This window comes from Bombus terrestris, chromosome 17 (assembly GCF_910591885.1).
Source record: "Bombus terrestris chromosome 17, iyBomTerr1.2, whole genome shotgun sequence".
NCBI lineage: Eukaryota > Metazoa > Arthropoda > Insecta > Hymenoptera > Apidae > Bombus > Bombus terrestris.
In genome coordinates, this window is record NC_063285.1 from 8,595,287 (window position 1) to 8,615,305 (window position 20,019).

A 20,019-nucleotide genomic window follows, 5' to 3' on the forward strand; every position below is an offset into this window, starting at 1 on the left:
AACAACAATTTTAAATAATGAGTAGACTGTGGATATTTAGTAAGGTCCTATTGAAACTACTGATCCAGATTTGATCGACACTGCTTTTACCAATTCACCGGCACCACATTTGATTGACAACCACTCTGACCAACAACAGGTTTAATCGACGACAGCGTTAACCGACAACAACAATGATCGATACAGAATTTAACCAATTGTTTACAGCAAGCTACGATCTAGCCTTGTCCACTTAAAGAGTATGTACCTCGATCATTATTGATCAGTACTGTCGTCGATCAAGTGCCTGGTATTGATCAAGTCTGGTGTCGTTCAAGTCTGGTATTGATCAAGTCTGGTGTCGATCAAGTGCCTGGTATCGTTCAAGTCTGATATCGATCAGGTTTGGCGTCGTGCAAATGCCCGGTATCTATCAAGAACCTGGTATCAATCAAGTCTGGCGTCGAGCAAATGCCTGGTATCTATCAAGAGCCTGGTATCGATCAAGTCTGGTGTCGATCAAATGCCTGGTATCGACCAAGAGTCTGACATTAATCAGGTGTCTGCTATTGATAAAGTATTTGTTGTCGATCAAATGTCTACAGTTGATTAACTGTCTGATGTCGATCAAGTGTCCGATGCCAGTGAATTATTGGCGTCCCACTGAAGTCATCGACACTGTTTTCACCAACAACAATTCACAGTTCACGGACTTGATCTACAACAACTTTGGCTGACAGTAACTTCAACCGATGACGGTATGTATTAAGAACTGTCAATGATCGACACAAAACTTGCCAATTGCTTGTAGCAAATTCGATTAAAATACAAGTATTGTGTTAGTCTATTTTCTAGCTTTCTCGTACATCTACGAAATGTATGATCGTATCGGTTAGCAAAGACAATTATGTTAATTATAGTATAAAACCGGTTCTTTATCAACTAATACCATCACACACGTAGCAAATGTTTTGGCAAAGCCAGAACACAGATTGGAACAATATTCTGAACCAGAGTTTTTTAAACTATAGGTTGAACAGAATTATGAGGCTATGACAATTTTTGTATCTGTCACATACCAGTGAGATTAAAAATGTCAATCATCTGTCATTAAAGGATCAAGGATTCATCTGATTGTTAATCGACATAGATATAAAACACAAGCTTTTAAAAAATCATTTAAATGAATTTTGACTTGGAATTAGAACAGAACCTGCAACAATTTCTACAATAGTCTTAACACACATTTATAACATTTTATGCTACATGTTTATCGTAAAACGACGTTCTCGTCATTGACGATTGTGAAATCAAAATTTCTATTAACCGTGAGAAACTTTGAAAATGCTCTGTTATATCAAATATTTGGCCAAGATTTAATTTTTTATCCAAAAATAAACAAACATATTTATCAAAATTAAACAAACAAATTTAGTTTTGTCCTAATAAGTGCTATTAAGTGATAAAATCAGAAATATAACAGGCATTGTTTCAAATTCAACTTTTTTGATTTATTATCCATTAATTGCTCGTTTGTATATTTATTTTGTACTACATCACGTATACTAAAATTTTCCCGGACGAAATGGAGCCACGAAAGGAGAAGGTTTAAAAAACGCTGCGTTCAACCAAACTCGTACTTGGCTCGAGCAGTAAAAATCTGGTTGTACTTTATGTCGACTATTGTTGTTATCGGTTAATACATTCATCACAGTGGTTGTCAGTCAAAGTTATCGTTGCTCTGGCGTCAGTAAAATCTGCGTCAGCATTTCAATCGGACCCGATATTTACATATGCAATTTTTTAGTTATGAACACAACTAAAAAAACTAAGCAAAAATTTTACTAACTGAATATTCATATATTTTTGACATGCGCATTTTACATATTTTTGCGTTTTCATATTTTTCGTAGCTGCGTAAAAATCACCAAAATAATAAGCTATTGTGTTGGCAACTAAGTGGTTGCGGATTTTGTCATTAGATGGTATTGAAAAATCCGCAATCACTTAGTTGCTAACCTAACATTTCATTTACTTCATTATTTGCATCTTAGAAACAACATAAGGGAAACAACTTTATTTTATGTTCAAATCAAATAACTGATTTTCGAGTAATTTTCTATCTTCGATAGAATAAATAATTTGTATTCTAACATTAATTAAAAATATTATCTTTTGCACACAGTTGAGTTATGAACCGCATAATCGTGAATTACTTTATAATGTAGGAATATTTAGTCTCTGAAATGTGTATATAATTATACGTGTAACAATCATCCTTCTATTATTAATATTTCTTTTATTATTTACTTAAATTAATATTTAATATTAATTATTTATTAAGTTTGTGTGACCTATAAGACAGCAAAATCAGCATTCCTGACGCAGTTGACAATGTTGGATGAGAAATTATTTAAGACAATATTTCAAGAAACATTTATCCAAATACGAAGTATGGAAAACAATTAAAAAATTATATTTAATAGTTAAATAGTGAATAGTGAATAGTTAAATAGTGAAATAGTGAATAGTAAATTTTAAGATTCTTTTAAACAAAAATTATTTGCTCGTTCGAATAAACTGGCGCATAATTATCTCGAAATAATATCTACTCAAATATTAAATCGCTAAATATCACTAAATGTATCACTAAAATAATCGTTTCTTAAATGTTTTATTTAAATAATGGCCAAGCCCGCGTAATGAATATTTAAAAATATCGAAAAATGTGGTACAAGAAGTAAAGGTAAATTGAAAATGTAGGAGGTGAATTTTTAATACGAGGCGTCATTTCCGTGAAACTGGAGTTTGAAATTTTTATAAGTACGCATAACGTATACACACGTGCTTCGCTCATTCCTATTTGCATAAATTCGAATAATCAGCAGCAAGTTATTCTACCTGCAGGAATAAGCGAAAAATGCGAAATAAAATGCTTTCATAATTTTCAAAATACAGGCGCATCATGATAAATTACTCGAAACGCAAACAAACGAAAAGCTAAATGCAATATCGTTATCGGTATAATACACGTCGATAAGTGAGTCTGATTTTGAGATACAAACAAACACAAATATTTATCTTGTAGAAAAGGAATACAGCTTAAACACAGAATTATGCTCATAAAATTACGATATATATATAAACAGATCGGTCGATAATTTCCGTGTCTCAAACGTAACAATTATAACCTCAATTTTGCTCTTTGATGGCAGCCATGTTTACGAAATTCTTATTATACGAATACGATAAGAACTCATTTTTCTCGCGGAGATTGAGCCTCGTATTAAAATTGTCGTTCTACGTTTCCGGTTCAACAACTTTCAATCGCTTTGTGCCCCATATTTTGCTACGTCCTGTACATGAAACATTTGTAGGTTAGTCGACTACAGACTAGCTTCGTTAAACATTTATGTACACATATGGAAAGAAATTTGATTATATATTATAAATATATTTTGATTATATATTTTATAAAAATGTTTTGATTATATAAATTTGATTTGATTATATTTATATTGTTAATTAATATTTCTATAGATAATCATTGGATATAAATTCTTGATGAATTTATTAAAATAAAAAGTAGCAATATAGTTGATATTAAAGAAAAAATATATAATTTATTTAAAATAAATATTTAATTTTTATTAAAAATTAGAATATTTTATGTAAAAATTTATTTATAGGATATTAATATTTCTATTAGTTTAAAAGCTTATTATATATATTATAAAATAGTTAGTAATAGTATGTAATAAATATATATTAATATTTTATCAAAATATATCTTCTATCAGACATATTACTTATTTTATTTAATATTAATATATATAAATAAATAAATATGTCAATTAATTATAAAAGATTGTATATCTTCAATATCATATTCAATTTCATTATTTGTATTGCTGTTATTAATATTTATGTTCTTTCTTGAGATATATGGAACAAAGATGATTTTGCTAAGATGAACACCTTTCTATTTAATTTCATTATTTGTATTGGTATTATTAACATTTACATTCTTTCTTGAAATATGTAAAACAAAAATGTACTTGCTAAAATGAACACCTTTCTATTTAATTTTATCATTTGTATTACTATTATCAATATTCATGTTCTTTCTTGAAACATACAAAACAAAGATGTACTTGCTAAGATGAACACCTTTCTATTTAATTCTTATTATTTGTATTGCTATTATTAATATTTACATTCTTTCTTGAAATAGATAAAACAAAGATGTACTTGCTAAGATGAACACCTTTCTATTTAATTCTTATTATTTGTATTGCTATTATTAATATTTACATTCTTTCTTGAAATAGATAAAACAAAGATGTACTTGCTAAGATGAACACCTTTCTATTTAATTCTTATTATTTGTATTGCTATTATTAATATTTACATTCTTTCTTGAAATAGATAAAACAAAGATGTACTTGCTAAGATGAACACCTTTCTATTTAATTTTATTATCTGTATTACTATTATTAATATTTACATTCTTTCTTGAAATAGATAAAACAAAGATGTAATTGCTAAGATGAACACCTTTCTATTTAATTTTATTATTTGTATTATTATTATTAATATTTATATTCTTTCTTGAAATAGATAAAACAAAGATGTACTTGCTAAGATAAACACCTTCCTATTTAATTTTATTATTTGTATTGCTATTATCAATATTCTTGTTCTTTCTTGAAACATACAAAACAAAGATAAACTTGCTAAGATAAACACCTTTCTATTTAATCTCATTATTCGTACTGTTATTATTAGTATACATATCCTTTTTTAAAATACACAGAACGAAGATGAATCTTCAAAAATGAAATTCCCATCTAATTTTATTATTTATATCACTATTATTAACATGTACGTCCTTTTTTCAGATATCTAGAACAAAGATGAACTTCTTCTTGAACATGAGGGAATTAACTGCCCTATCATCTAAAAATTCCTTTATCCAAACATCTTTATTCTCCCAATTAGTTCAGATAACTGAGGTTCTACTGTGCCTATATTTACAAAGCTACCTCACCCAAGCACTTTGATTCACTCATTCTCTTTGTCCCATTCATACTGATTAAAACCTACTCCAAGACTAATTGCCCTTTTATTATACCTTTGCTCGTTTGCTCAAAACTCTCCTTGATCTACTTTTTACTAGTCTACAGAATCTGCAGCCTCTCGAGCCATTCTACAATTCTCCTATCCCATCTTTCGTTTACTACGTCTTCCAGCCTGACACCTCTTTCGCTTTTGCTGCAGTCCTTTGTCATGTGCTCTGAACTCCATCCAACGAATCGAGTTAGTAAAGGTAAACAAACTCACGTGATTGGAACAGAAGCATATTCGCAAGCTTCAGAAATACCGTATCGTAAACCCGAAACTGGACCCAAAGGTACATTTTCACGTGACAGTTCAATGTGACAGTACGTTTGCACATGGTACAAAGTCACGAAGCTCCTCTCTAAGAGGCAGACAGGCAGCAACACAATGTACTGTTCTAACTTTCAGCCTCGTGACTTCAAAGTCACGACTTAGAGTCACGTGTAGATATGACCTAAATTTGATGATGTGATTTTCACACTCATGATACTAAATGATACGACCTTCGTCGTGAATATTAGACTCTTTTTGTCATGATGTTGAGCTTGCTTCGTCCTACGCTGTCACAACAGCAACTATCGTGACTTTTACTGACACATGAAGATCTGTGTCAACAACGACTCGTGTAAATCGGCTCCTCAGCTCAACTGCTGATCTCCTGCTTGCCTGACCACGTGCTTGGTAAGCGAATGTCTCGTTTCTCTCAACTGACTGCAGTCGTTAAGAGTACAACAGGCTCCTCCTAATCTATCCACGCACAGATTACACCTTCTGCCTTTCTCCTATCCTCAGTATCTACTATCCCAATTTTTCCAAAATTCTACACTCTACTTGTTCTGTTAACTCTAGGTCTCTAGGTCTTCCTTTCTTAGATAACCTGGCAGCCCCATCGTTCGGACATATCTGTACCTACCATTTTCACTAACTGAATAAATAATAAAACAGCCATAATGTTGTTCTTTTTTATAACAATCGCGTAGCTGTTGCACTTGCATTTCGTGCCAACGTTTCCTGGACATCGCAGTCTGCTTCTTCAGCGCAGACCTGAAACTGAGGGTCCCTGGCCCCGTTGTTTCCATTTTTACCAAGCGACGTTCCAGTTGGCTGATCGAACTGATCAATCAACTCGCGAGTTCCAGCTGTCGCAAAATCTAACCGGAAGTCGTTCAATTCGATCAGCCAATCGAATCGCAAGAGCCGTAAAACGCACTTGCAAATTGCACGGATGTGACACTCGTGGACCAAAATCATCTGACGATCACACGACAGTTTGAAATCTGAAAATGTTGAACACATTCCCACGTGTTTTCGTTTTCGTACTTTCGATAGCATTATGTACGATAAACAGATTCTATGCGAATGTTTGGCGAGCTCGCTCTCGTACCACAAACTGTGCAGTTCTCAGCCATTCAATGTCTCAGTGCAGCTCCTTTCGCTCGCACTTTTTAAGCTTCCGTTAAGGCCAATTAACGCGAAATAATAAACAGATATAATAGAAATTGTCACTGTGCCAGTCTGTGTAACTCGTCCATCAACGTATTTCTCCAGATCCTCGGATTTGAAATGACAAACTGGCAGCAAATACATTTAAAACAAAAAAGAGGGGAGATCTGTTTAATTGGAAAAAGGGGTGAAATTCAGAAGACCAATAAGAAGGAGGTTCTTCTTCTATCGTAATTAAAGAGCGACGAGGAGAAGAGAAAGAGAAAGTTGGGAAGAACGTTTGCCTGTAATTATCGTTGAAAAAGTACGCTTCGCTTGTAACAGCAAGTCCTGTGATGTTTCGCGTTCAATCGGCTAATCGATTGCGGAAAATTACAGGTTTCTCGATAAAACACATATATCTGCTTGCTCGCGTCTACAACTTTCGAAAGATAATATTTATTAAATAAAGCTGATAGAAATTCGTTTGTTTCTAACGAATGTTCGTCTCGTGTTTAAATAATCTTCGCTGAGGGAGGAGATCTTCATGCTGAACGCTTTACGCTGCGGAACTTAAAATTAAAATAAAATCGAAACGGGACGATACGTTTGCAAAATCGTAGAGACACGCAAAGTTTGTCGATTTTACTAGAATTTCATGGTTAATCGACTTTTAACTGGGAAATTTGTTCACAACAACGCATCGATGTTGTTGTAAGTCGATCAAAATAATGTTGACATTTTTATATGATAACTAGGAGGTAATAAAAATTAGGCTAAATTATTAAAATAAAATTTTGAAGGCGATTTACAAGCAACGAGGTAGTATTTACGGTGACATAATTCGATCAATATTTCGTGTAATTACACGAAGTGTGGGATGAAATGTAACGTGAGTTTGAAGGGACACGTGCTTACAAATATCTGGATAATATTTCGCAAACATTTCTAACAACCTGTTGACTGGAATAGAAATATCTGAAAATTTTCCTAACAAATGGAAAGAAATGTCTAAATCTAAGCTGACGTTTCATAAATATACTTTGCTTGTTTCAAGCATTAAATTGATCGTCGCTGTTTAAAAAGAAGCCTTCAAGTAAAGCACTTGTTACTTAACACTTTACTGACCGCTAGCGGTTCAACAGCATACGCACGTCCGACCGGCAACTTAGGCGCAGATTCTCCCTGGCGCCGGCTCTGTTTTAGTTTAGTCTCTCCAATACCATTCTTTTCGTTCATCGCCAACGATACGTTTTTCAAATTGGTATAAAATTGTGCGAGCTTAGAAAGCAACGCAACTGACGCAACTGAGCAAGGTACCTTAGTACTAAATAACAAATTACTGTTCGAATAATGAAAAAGAGCGTCGGCGACAAAAGGCCGATTAATAGGCTATCGGTCGGTATGCGTCGGCGACAAAAAGCCAATTAATAGGCTATCGGTCGGTAAGCGTCGGCGACAAACAACCGATTAATCCTTTAAGTGCTGTGGGCGCATATAGGTGTCTGGCGAAAGCTATCGGTGTGGACTAAGAACATATATATGCGCTTTCTGTAAGTGCCCGGCATGGGCTAAGGACGCATGTATGGGTTTTTCAATTTTTCCGAACACCTACGCAGAAGTAATACTATTGCGTTTGTGTGAAATAAATATAAATGCATTGCTTACGGCAGTAAACAAATGCCAATAGTGGCTCGTTATTGTTGAAGTGGTCACCACTTGTAAGAAAACTCTACATCTGGTTTTTTTAGTTTTCTCAAGCACTGAATTTTTCACACACAATTAAATTATTAACTTGTGTTATATTTACTAAATTTAGTTTTCTAGTTTATTGTTTTCTAGTTTATTATCCAAATTCTAGTTAACTGTAAATTTCAATGTTTATAATAAATAATTAAAAATAACTAAAAGATAACGCTCTTGAATCATTTAATCTCGTGCAAAAGAATTACTATAACTTATTACGATTTTCGCTTTGAACAGTCAATCAACAGAGTTCAGTCTAACGAAAAAGTATTCCGTCCACAGCGATCGTCAGCGCTAGACGCGCGCCGTCCGTACGGACGACATAGGCCGCGAGTAGTCAGCACTCAAAGGGTTAATCGGCTATCGGCCGGTAAAGTGTTGATCATTGGCAAGCGTACGCGTGTAAAACATTCAACTGAAAATTGAAACCTTAACTACGAGCCATAACGCGGCTGAAATTTCTAGCCCGATCGATAAATCTGGCTGAATGACTGCGCGGAAATTGGCGCTTTCGCAAGAAGATGCGAAGCAGACTTGACAAAACTGAAATCAAGGCGCGTAAATAATAAACATGAATCGTTGCTCGAGCTCTCGACGAGCTTCTGACCGGCTAAATAATCGAAACGTGAAACGTGAAATAACTATATCGAAGCTGACGTACAAATTTGAATATCTTTATTCATTGATATCTTCGCGCTGACAATTAAAAGGTCGCATACAGTTAACGTGGATCGGAATATCGATACAAACACACCGGTTCCAAATCATCAGAAATTGTAAACACATTTACGTAGTTGCGCGTGCATCTGTGTCGATATCCCGAGCCCGGTGATTACCTATATTAAATATCTATCGTTACTTCTTCGAAACCAGCTGTCCATCGTTCAGAGAGCTGTTTCTCTAAGTCTTGTTTTTACGTTTACATTCGAGAAAAGGAGCTTGATCTTGTAAAAGTTTGAAACGAAAGTACAAGTACTTAACATCGTTACGTAGACGATTAATCGATAAATTTGCTGGCAGGTTGCTCGTTCTTTTAACTAGTTGTTGGATGATGCTTTATGGAAGCAATAAATTTTGTAGCGAATATTCCTACGCAAAGAAATAAAATATTCTTCCTTGCAGAAATCATTTCCTTTTTTTTCTATTTTTTTTTAAAGTACCCTCTTACTCGTGTTGAGAATGTATCGATTATGGTAGTTACAATAATTTTTCTGACTTAATCTCATTTCAAGTTTTATATCCAGACGCATGTAAAACGATTTTGTCGACACGCAAAATTTCTTCGAATTTGATCGAAATTGTCAAGTGTGTCTACAATTGAATCCTCCATGTGTTCGATATATTTCGTTCGAAATATATTAATTTGAAATATTGTTTCGAATTAACTATGTACCAACATTAACTCTTTAAAAATTGTTAAAAAATTGTTTACAAATTGCCACTCTGCAAAGAACGTCGATACAATAAGAAAAAAGAAGAATATGGGGCAAGGTGGGACTGCCGTTTATTTCGCATCGCTGTGCTTCCTGAAATGATGAAAGCACACAGACTTTTGCGCGACACCGATAATTACAGTGAGTTGATGACGCCCTCGTGCGTCCACCGACCATTTTTCTATTTCTAACGATCCCGATCTTATCTTGTACTATCGTTTGAACATCAATAGGTAAGTGACTGTTCTCGATCGAATGTCTGGAATATTATCAAGCGGCCAATTGCTTAAGCTATTTAAGCTATGAACGTTGTTCGTAAGCAAATTAAATTTTTTACATAAAATTTCTGTACTTCTGCAATTGTAATGTACGTACAAAAGAAAGACAGAGCGACAAAGTGGAAGCAATTGTACAAAAGAAATAGCTGCTATGGTAAAGCAGCTGTAGCCTTTGATATTCTCAAAACCACATTGCACAGAGACCTGGGTCTATCTCGAGAATATTCTCAGTTAATAGAACCCTTCCAAACTGTGTTTTCGTGGAAGGATTAGTATTTCATTTAAAAGAAATGGAGAGCCTATTATTTGGTCTAACAGCAATGAACACACCCAAACATTAGGTTGTTCCAAAAGCTTCTTTCGTTTAATAAGGAAATGTTAGATGCACAACATTCTTTGTTTTATACTATTTTATTGAATTATAGAAGAAAATGGATCACACGTAATTTGTTCTATTGGAACAGGATAATTCGATAAAAAAATATTATAAAACGAAAAATGTTGCACATTTATTTCCTTGGAAAAAGAAGGAAACCTTTGGAACAACAGGTGCGTCCCACCCTATCTCTTTACAAGACACTGTCACTGTCTTTAAAATTATTTTTTCTTTTGCACTTTCCGTGTCAAGTTTCGAAAGCTTATTTCACGATATTTCCATAAACAGATATTGATAGTACGTTTATATTTTTTACAGATCAATTAATAAGATCAAAATATCAAGAAATAAATTTTGAGGCAATTTTTTCCCAGCCTTCCCGTGTCTCCCCAATTCTCCGTTTTGCGTAATTGTGCAGGACACAATTGGAAACACAAGAATAGAATTATGCGACGATAGCAATGAATACATGAGGGAACATTCTATTGCAAAAGCTAGATTTGTCCATGGAGGATTGAACAGTATTCTTAAATGATATCGATCTTGATTAAAGTGCGAAAAAGAAACTTTTGGCCATATTGCTTCTTAAACCTGATTTTCATTCTATAAAATATGATTTGAAACGTTTTCCTAATATTTCGAATGTGTAACGTCGTGAGATTTGAAATGCACACGGTAAATTAGGAAAATATTGATCGTGTAAGAAAGAATCATCCAACAAATATTCACATATTTTATTAGAAAAAAAGACTTACGGAGTAATTATTGGTAGATTAGTGATATAATCAATCGTTAACTAAAAATATCTACACTCGTCTGGCTTTCAGAAATAAATGTAAGCATATAAAAATCGTGGTAAAGTCGAATTAAAAAAAAAAAAAACGATCGTTTACGTTCGCGATTGTCAACTTAAAGAATAAGATCGAAGAATTAAATAAGATAGGAACTGAAAATAACGCAGAAACATTTGAGTGTTTCGTTAGAGCGCGTTTGACAGAATTTTATACAGAAAATTCGCGGACATGTGAAACTCGTTCCGAATAAACGACGTTCGATCGGACAATCATTTAATCAAACACTTTGTTAAGTATCGCGGTAATCATTTTTCTCGGTTAATCAATTAACCAAAGAAACGATCAATTAGTTAGCTAAGCGATTTCATGGAGAATCGAGAAAGGAACTTTGTCGATCGATTTTTTAAACAATTTGCAGTTTAAACTTAATTCACATCCGTTACCTTCAACAATAAATAATTAATTCGTATACAAAGAAGGATTGACGTTTAATACGTTTCCATTTCTATTCTGGCAAACTCACAGAAGCTTAATTATTTATTGTTTACAATTATGTGGAATACAAAACGTTTTACTCGTCGACACTTCGCACTCTCGAACATAATGCTTTCTATAAATTACGTTTGCAAAATAACGTAGAAAAATACACGCAGCTTCTGCGTCTCGCAGCGATAAACAAAACGTTACATCGAACTGCAAAAGATCCATACAGTTGTTGCTCTCTGTTCTTATCTCGTAGTTCAATCTGTACAGATAATTGCTCGTCTTAATTCTTCAATTATACAGCAATTACTTAGTAAAATATTGTACGACACATTCTTCGAATATCCACATTTCTGTTACGATCGAAACAAATCGTAAAGATTCAGAGTGTTTGTGCTACAAGTAAATGGGCAATGATCAACTCTGAAAGAGACAACACTAAAAATGCAATGAAAAATGCACTTATTAGTACTTTAATAAGCTAATACTTATCTCCTATTTATCACGTATCGGTTTACGAAGTTAGACAGAAAGTAATAAAATAATACTACGATGAAAGCTACAATGTCATACTTTAAAATAAATTACAAAGTTTCAAGCAAATTAACTGATTTAGGACACCCATAACGGTTTTCTGAATTCATCGTAGTTGATCTCTTAGAATTATCGATGATTTTATGTACTGTTTACATTTCGTTCACTGGATATTCTAAAACCTGGCATTTTAGGTTATGTGCACATTCTTTATGGACCAATCGGTGCCTCTGATCGACCAATGGGAACCGTCTTCTGATCATCCGGTCCCGACTGGACCAATGAGAACGGGCTTCCAATGACTGGCTAATCAGAGACATCGCTTTCACCATAGCAAGTATAAAACATAACCTAAAACAGTGAGTTTCAAGATAAACCTGGAGAAGTTCTTAAATGTCAGCTCACAAAGTAATATACAATGTAGGTCAGTTGACATGTCAGTGAGTCACGAGTCATGTGACAACTATGACAAAGGTTGTAATAAACCAAAGGATACAGTACACCAAAATAAGAATTTCGAATTGCAGGTTAATTCGCAACGCTAGGCATTGCTTAGATCGACAATTTCCTGGCGAATGGTCTTATTCCCTGACCAACTCGCTTTCCGGACCTGAATCCATTCGATTATTAGTTCTGAGACGTTAAAAATCTTTTGTTCGTAAAACTTCAATCGACAGTGCTGAAATTCTTCGTCAGCGTGACGACCAAAGTTGCCGACAAGTCCGCGTAAACAGTTGGGCAATTTCGACGATATATGACGCGATGCATTCATGCTTCTATGTGAGCTGTATCTCTGATTACTTGGAGCAATCAGTCTGAACATAGGTAAGCGACCATTACAATATAAAAGAAGCTGTCACTCGAAAACTAGGTCATATCAGGTATATACGTTCACGCGGACTTTTCTTCTTACTTTAGCGTGTTGAAGCAGTCGCTGCTGCATTAATACACCCTGTGAACAGCTACATACATATGTAACAACGTTCTCAGTGTGCCTAGCAATGTGATCTCCTTTGATATTACAAAGTGTATCGGCGCTCGCTGTGTAACATGTAACTTGCTGCATATGTAACATAATTGTATAACGTGTTACACAGAAGTGTTGTGTAACGCGTCTTTTTTTAACGCGTTATACAACTTTGCTGTACAAAGGTCCAATAGCACGCAAGCATGAGCTGATTCTCTATGAAAAAGTAAGAAGAAAACGTGGATAAAAATACATAGAACGGTGGCTAAAGCGGAATATCCTCAGTAGGAAGGAAAAGGAGGCAGCCACGGGTTAATTGCAAGTAGAAACTGCGGAAAAGGAGGGAAATCGTTTGGAGGAGGAAGAAGGAAAAGGTGTTCTACGTAATTTAAAAATAGCCGCTTTAAAACACTCATTGGAAGATTGCTGGTAGAAACTACTGTTACTCCAAAACAAAATCATATTTTTACATAAACTTTTCTTCTTATTTTAGCGTGCTAAATCAGCTTCTGCCGCGCTTCACACGTATTCTGACTCATCTGTTCTGCGTAACACGATTGATAAGCAACTACGATGAATTCAAAGCAAACTACACGTTTAGATAAAAAAATTATTCGTTTACAAGCACATACATGTTCGTTTCTTGAAATTAAAATTAACGGTACATACAAGGAATAGTAGTTGATTTCGGTAGATACACCGCAATTATCTGTCTAGACAGACTCCTAAGTACAAAATTGTATCTTCATTTGTCATTCACATTAGTATAGCGAAGAAAGGAAAGGAATCGATTATTCAGTCGTTCATGTGAATAGTTATGAATCATTCTTATTTTTATATACCTACGCTATGTCACTCGGGACAGTTTATAATAATAGATTCTAATAAATAAATTTCCTTAGATTAAAGCGTGAAAAATTTCTACATCAGAAGCGAGAAAATCCGAAGAAAATCCACTCGGAGTGTATTTCCTCTATGTACATGCAATGTTTTGTTCTGAATGAGAAAATACATAAAAAATTTCAATTCCAATTCCTTCATTTCTCTTCACTTCATATTGTTCACTCCTTGTAGAAATTTTAGAAATACAAATACGAGCGCGTAATTTACGGAATTCTTTAATTTCTTTAATTATTCGAACGAATTCGTTTCATAGATTTCTTGCAAAGAAAAGGTCAATTTCGCATTTTTGAAAAATATTTCTATCTGGAATGTCACATTGCCGTTAAAATCATTTTTGTACCCGATAATTCCCCATTTGAATCTCCACAGAAATTGAACGTGACAATTCCCGTGGTTATTGAACAATACTTCTCCTTTATTTTCGTTTTGCAAAAAATCTACAAACCTGTTTATTATTATTCGTGTTTCTCGTAAAAATCCTACAATCTAATTCTTATGACTTTTCGGTAAAAACTTTTGCGTCTAATGTTTGCAATTTTTTGCAAAAATCCGGGATTACAATATTTGCAACGACTCCTGCAAAATTGTCAAAGGCTTAAAATTGAATATTCAGCGTTCCCCTCTGAATACGTAGTTGCAAAAAAATTGCAATTCTAACTTTCTTCAGTTTCTTTGCGAATGTTCTAAAATCTAAATGTTCTTAATCTTCCTGCAAGACACTTCCCCCTAGTTCTCACGCTAAAGTCATACATTTCTGCAGAAACCTGACAAACATTTGAACATAATAGTCTTCGTTAATTTCTTTATTATTAAGAATAAAGAATATTATTAATAGTAATAATAGTATCATCAATTTCTTTATCAGTGGCATCCTCTATTTTCGGGAGAAACATACTTCTGCCTTTATCAAAAATTCCAATTTTTCCCTCGCTTCTCGTTACATTCATCGCGTGACTTTTGCAAAAATTAGTAGCCCAAAAATTGCTTCTCCTTTCGATACCCAAAAATCTCCACATACCGTGCGTTCTGTTCCAAAAAGAACTCCGAACGATAATCTCTATTTATTGGAAAAATGTTCTGCTTTAATGTTTGCATTAAAAATCGCTAAAAAAAAGTTGCGAGGAGATTTAATGTTTTGCAAAGAAGCGCAACTTCGTTCAATTGTCTGAGAGAGTTGCCAGTGGAGAATGTTTACGGAGCAACGATGTACACTTTTTGCAAAAGCAATTTCCGATAATATTTGTCAGAATGTTTCTCGTGAAAATGTCTGCGATTAGGATTTTTCGCTTTCACGCGAAACCTGTCTCACTTTTTGTGGAAAGAAAGTGAAAAGGGTTTGATCCAAGTAGATTTGCAAAAAACGTTGCATTATGTGATTTGTATTACTTTGGATTCTCGTTCGGCGACTTACTTTTCACTGAAATTAGCAACCGGGCTCTTATCCAACGCAGAAAGCAATAATATACAGCTCGGCTATTAGCCAGATAATTTTTACTTTACTTTTAGATAAATATCAATAGATAGGTATCTTATTTATTTAGTGCTTTATCTCATAGTAAAATGGTTCATATCAACTTGTTTTTTTTTTTTTTCTTTTTAGAAGTTATATTCAAATGAAATATATATTTGAATAAACGAAAACCATAGCAAGACTGATAATTCAAGAGAAATATTTACACGTCTAATTTAAAGCTAATTATGATATTCCTTCGAATCGTACTAAACTATAAATACGATTTACCATGATAAAGAATGAAATTAGAAATTTCATTAAGATGAAAATATTTCAGTAGATTGTATTCGTAATTGAAATCCATTGTATAATCAAGAAAGAGAGAGTAAGAGAGAGTGAGAGAGAGAGAGAGGGGGGGGAGGGAGATGTTTCCCATAATTGAAAGACCTGAATTTTAAATTAGAATTCGAGATGTAATTACACATCTTTCACGGAAAGAAATTTCGCAAAATTACTCCATTATATTTATTGGGTTTTTACCCATTCCACGTAATTAATAACTAAAGTGAATCATTAACAAATGATCAGAAATATAAATCGTGATTTAAATAGCAAATTTTCTGGATTAATTTAATTGAAGATTCTTTTCACAGAAAGTAATCTATTTTTGAATGACAGCAATTAATAATAGTCATTTTTAATGCTCTATGTTCGTATCCTGTTTCTCATTAGGAAATCGCGAACCTAATCGGCAAATGCAATCTATATTTTCGTAATTCGATCATTTATCATCCTAACTTCGCTAAATATAAAAACTAATTAGAACGAGAGGAGTAATTAAGACTAAGACAAAAAAAAAAAAAGAAAAAGAAATCACATTTCCAATCGAACGTTTAACTAACACAGGACTCACAGCATTATTCGATCTATCAATTGTTTTCGTACAGTTCGCGTACACGTTTAATTAAAAGAAGCTCTAAGAATCACATCATCGATAATTTCACGTAAAAATTAAAGAAAAAAAAAACACGTAATTATAGAAAATTGCACGAAAGTTGCATATATCCCTATGCCTTCACTTTAATACTGATGCACTAACTACACTTACGCTCGAAAGATTGCACTATCGACTACCTCACCTTTACAGTTATAAAAATCACTATTAAAAAATATAGTGAAATACTGGTCGTTTGAGTACGCTATCAAGTAGAAAATTCCTTACGTTAGATACAAGAATGATAGACGTACATATTTTAAAGAAGAAGAAGAAGAGATAGGAAAGAACGAAGAGATATAAGATTAATTTTTAATACGTAATATTCATAATTAGTAAGTTGTACGGTCGCAATTTCAGTGAACTATACTTCTCTTACCTACGAAATTCATCATACAGTAATTCTCATTCTCGTATTGCAAAATTTATCTGTTCGTTTAGTATATCACCTAGTTTCACCTTAAGTTTCTCTTTCCCCTCGGTTCTACGCTTTGTGTCAAAAAAAGAAAATAATAATAAACGTGCGTTATACATTCAACGAATCTACCATGAACCTGCTGCCTTTTTACAATAAGCTTGGCTATTTGGTCTCTCAAATTTTCCAAATTTTCCAGCAAACCATCAGCATTTGCATCGATCAACTAACCAATCCGAGAGCTCATCAGACTGTTCTCGGAATTGTCAGGTAAAACTATCCGAAAACGCTATGTACAAGTTTGTATTCTCAACCCTTTGCACTCGTGTGTCGAGTGTGACTCGACATCAGTTTTTATCTCAGGAGCTCCGTTGTCGAGTCTCGGTCGACATTCTTTCAGTGCCACCTTCTTTTTGTGAAACGTGCAAAAAAAAAAGGAGAATTACATCCTGGAAATTGTTTCAAGATATATCATACACTTAAATACCAGTTTTATTCACACTATTGTTGTGTTTTCTAATTTTTAAATTTACTAAACTTTAATTGTGTAACACTTTAACTAAAAACTAAGACAATTTAAATAAATAAAGGAAGAAAGAAATTCACTTAAATACAAGTTTTAAGTGAATTTCTTTCTTCCTTTATCTATTTAAATTGTCTTAGTTTTTAGTTAAAGTAAATTTCAAATAAAACGCTTAAAAGCGTTGGCAGCTGCTACTAACGAAATTGAAATGAAATTCTGAATGCAAAGGGTTAAAGAGCAAGCACACTCGACTATCGTCGTTTAATCAGTTGCTTCTTATCGAACACACGGTAGAACCTGCAGCACCCTAACATCCATGCAAATATTTTTATCCAAATACAAGAATTATGCAAATATCAGTCCAATAATTTGCCCATTACGTGTAATGTCACCAACGACATCATCAGTCCAATTTGTCGAATGTTCACGTGCAAACAAATCGTAAAGACTCGAGGATGACATAAATGGAAAAAAAATCAAAAGTCACTCAAATGTTCCACTTTCAAAAGTATTGTTCCAAGAACTTATATATACATATATAATGGAACAATACTTTTGATAGTAGAGTATACTGGAACGATACATGGGACAATACTTTTGACGGTATATATACATATATAATAGTGAAGGACAGAAGTATTGTTCATGGAACAATACTTTTGATAGTAGAGTATACTGGAACAATACTTCTGGAAGTATATGTATAAGTATACAGAAAATTGATATGAAATTGTAGACAGGATGTATAATAGTGAAGGACAGAAGTATTGTTATGGAACAATACTTTTGATAGTAAAGTATACTGGAACGATACATGGAACAATACCTTTGAAAGCATATATATAAGTATACAGGAAAATGATATGAAGTTGTAGACAGGATGTATAATAGTGAAGGATAGAAATATTGTTCCATGAACAATACTTTTGAAAGTATCTATATGTATATAAGTATACAGAAAAATGATATGAAGTTGTAGACAGGATGTATAATAGTGTAGGACAGAAGTATTGTTCATGGAACAATACTTTTGATAGTACAGTATACTGGAACAATACTTTTGGAAGTATATATATAAGTATACAGAAAATTGATATGAAATTGTAGACAGGATGTATAATAGTGAAGGACAGAAGTATTGTTTATGGAACAATACTTTTGATAGTAAAGTATACTGAAACGATACATGGAACAATACCTTTGAATGCATATATATAAGTATACAGGAAAATGATATGAAGTTGTAGACAGGATATATAATAGTAAAGCAGAGAAGTACTGTTCATGGAACAATACTTTTGATATACTGGAACAATATATATATAAGTATACAGGAAAGTGATATGAAAATGTTTAAATAATAAATTAAATAATAAAAAATGAATATCTTGTGTGTAGCGAGCAAATTAGTCAGAGGGCAAACGCCTGAGCGTTGCACTGAGCGTTCAAGAGGAAAGAAAGCTGCTAGTGAAGTCAGAAAAAAGTGTGGAGATGTTGCAAAAATCACGAACGTTTACAACGTTAAGAGATGTACAATTAATATAATATAAATTGATTGTAATATAATTGATATAATGAAAACCAAAAACGTGAGTGTTTTGAGAAGTAGAAAAACTTCGATGAACTTGAAAAATAAATATCTATGCTCTGTTGTATAGTAATGCTAATAAATCAGCAACAAAGAGACGCTAATATGTAACGTATGAAGATGTTTTGGTATTTGGATAATTCATATCATCAACGTTTCAAGTCCTCGTATTGAGAAAAGGAAGATTACAGTGAAACTGAAGACGACAAAAGCCTCCTTATTTGCAAATGTTTATGACATTAGAGAAAGATCTCTTAATTAGACGATTTGAGGCATAAACAGAATATAATTGGACGATATAACGCGTCTAAAGACAACACTTTTCCTGATGGAATTCATCGTTTGCTTGATTGATCGCTATAGGAAGCAACGACAAATGCTTCAATGGTTTCAATTGAAAAATAATCGAACAATTAGCGGTATCGTTTTTTAAGTATAATTTTTTGAATTTCATCGAAAAGATTGGATTATTCATTCGTATGATAATATAATATTTGATGTTATCAAAATTCTCTCCGCTAATTCGAATACTGCAGGTTCCACTGTATTTCATTCGATGCAAATTTAACTTTTGCCAGCTGCCTTTTTACATTAAGCTTCGCTGCTCGCAATATTTCAAGAGAAGCTTTCAAATTTTCCAGCAAGCCATCGACGCGTTTACATTGACCAACCTGCCAAAATGAGCCGATCAGAATTTTGCAAAATTATCGAAACATCATGAGGTTAAAGAGAAATTGTAATTCTTGAAAAGAGAGCAGTTTTAACTTGCCTTATTTAATTAATTTCCCTGTTATCGTATACTTTAGTTTGAGCGTAGAGTTCAGTTTCAAGCGCTTGACGCTTCAGCAAGCAGCTTAACTCGACAAGCAACGTAACTTCCTTTTTTTGACACGTCAGAGAAATTTTGTCGAACCTCGTAAATTCTTCGTAAAACTTCAATTTGACTAGATTTTATCCTTATGAATAATTAAACAAGCTAACTACCATCCTTTTCCAAATAGAAAAACTAT

The 20,019-nt window shown here is 33.4% G+C and overlaps 1 protein-coding gene and 1 long non-coding RNA gene across 3 annotated transcripts in view; one reads left to right on the forward strand and one right to left on the reverse strand.

Moving 5' to 3' along the window:
* LOC100651778 (zinc finger and BTB domain-containing protein 12) overlaps positions 1 to 20,019 on the reverse strand; it is a 107,388-nt gene that overhangs the window by 46,395 nt on the left and 40,974 nt on the right. The gene's annotated exons all lie outside the window — the stretch shown is intronic.
* On the forward strand, positions 12,488 to 13,733 carry LOC125386689. Its single transcript, XR_007227054.1, has 2 exons — positions 12,488 to 12,590; positions 12,694 to 13,733. It is a non-coding gene; the product is annotated as an uncharacterized LOC125386689 (long non-coding RNA).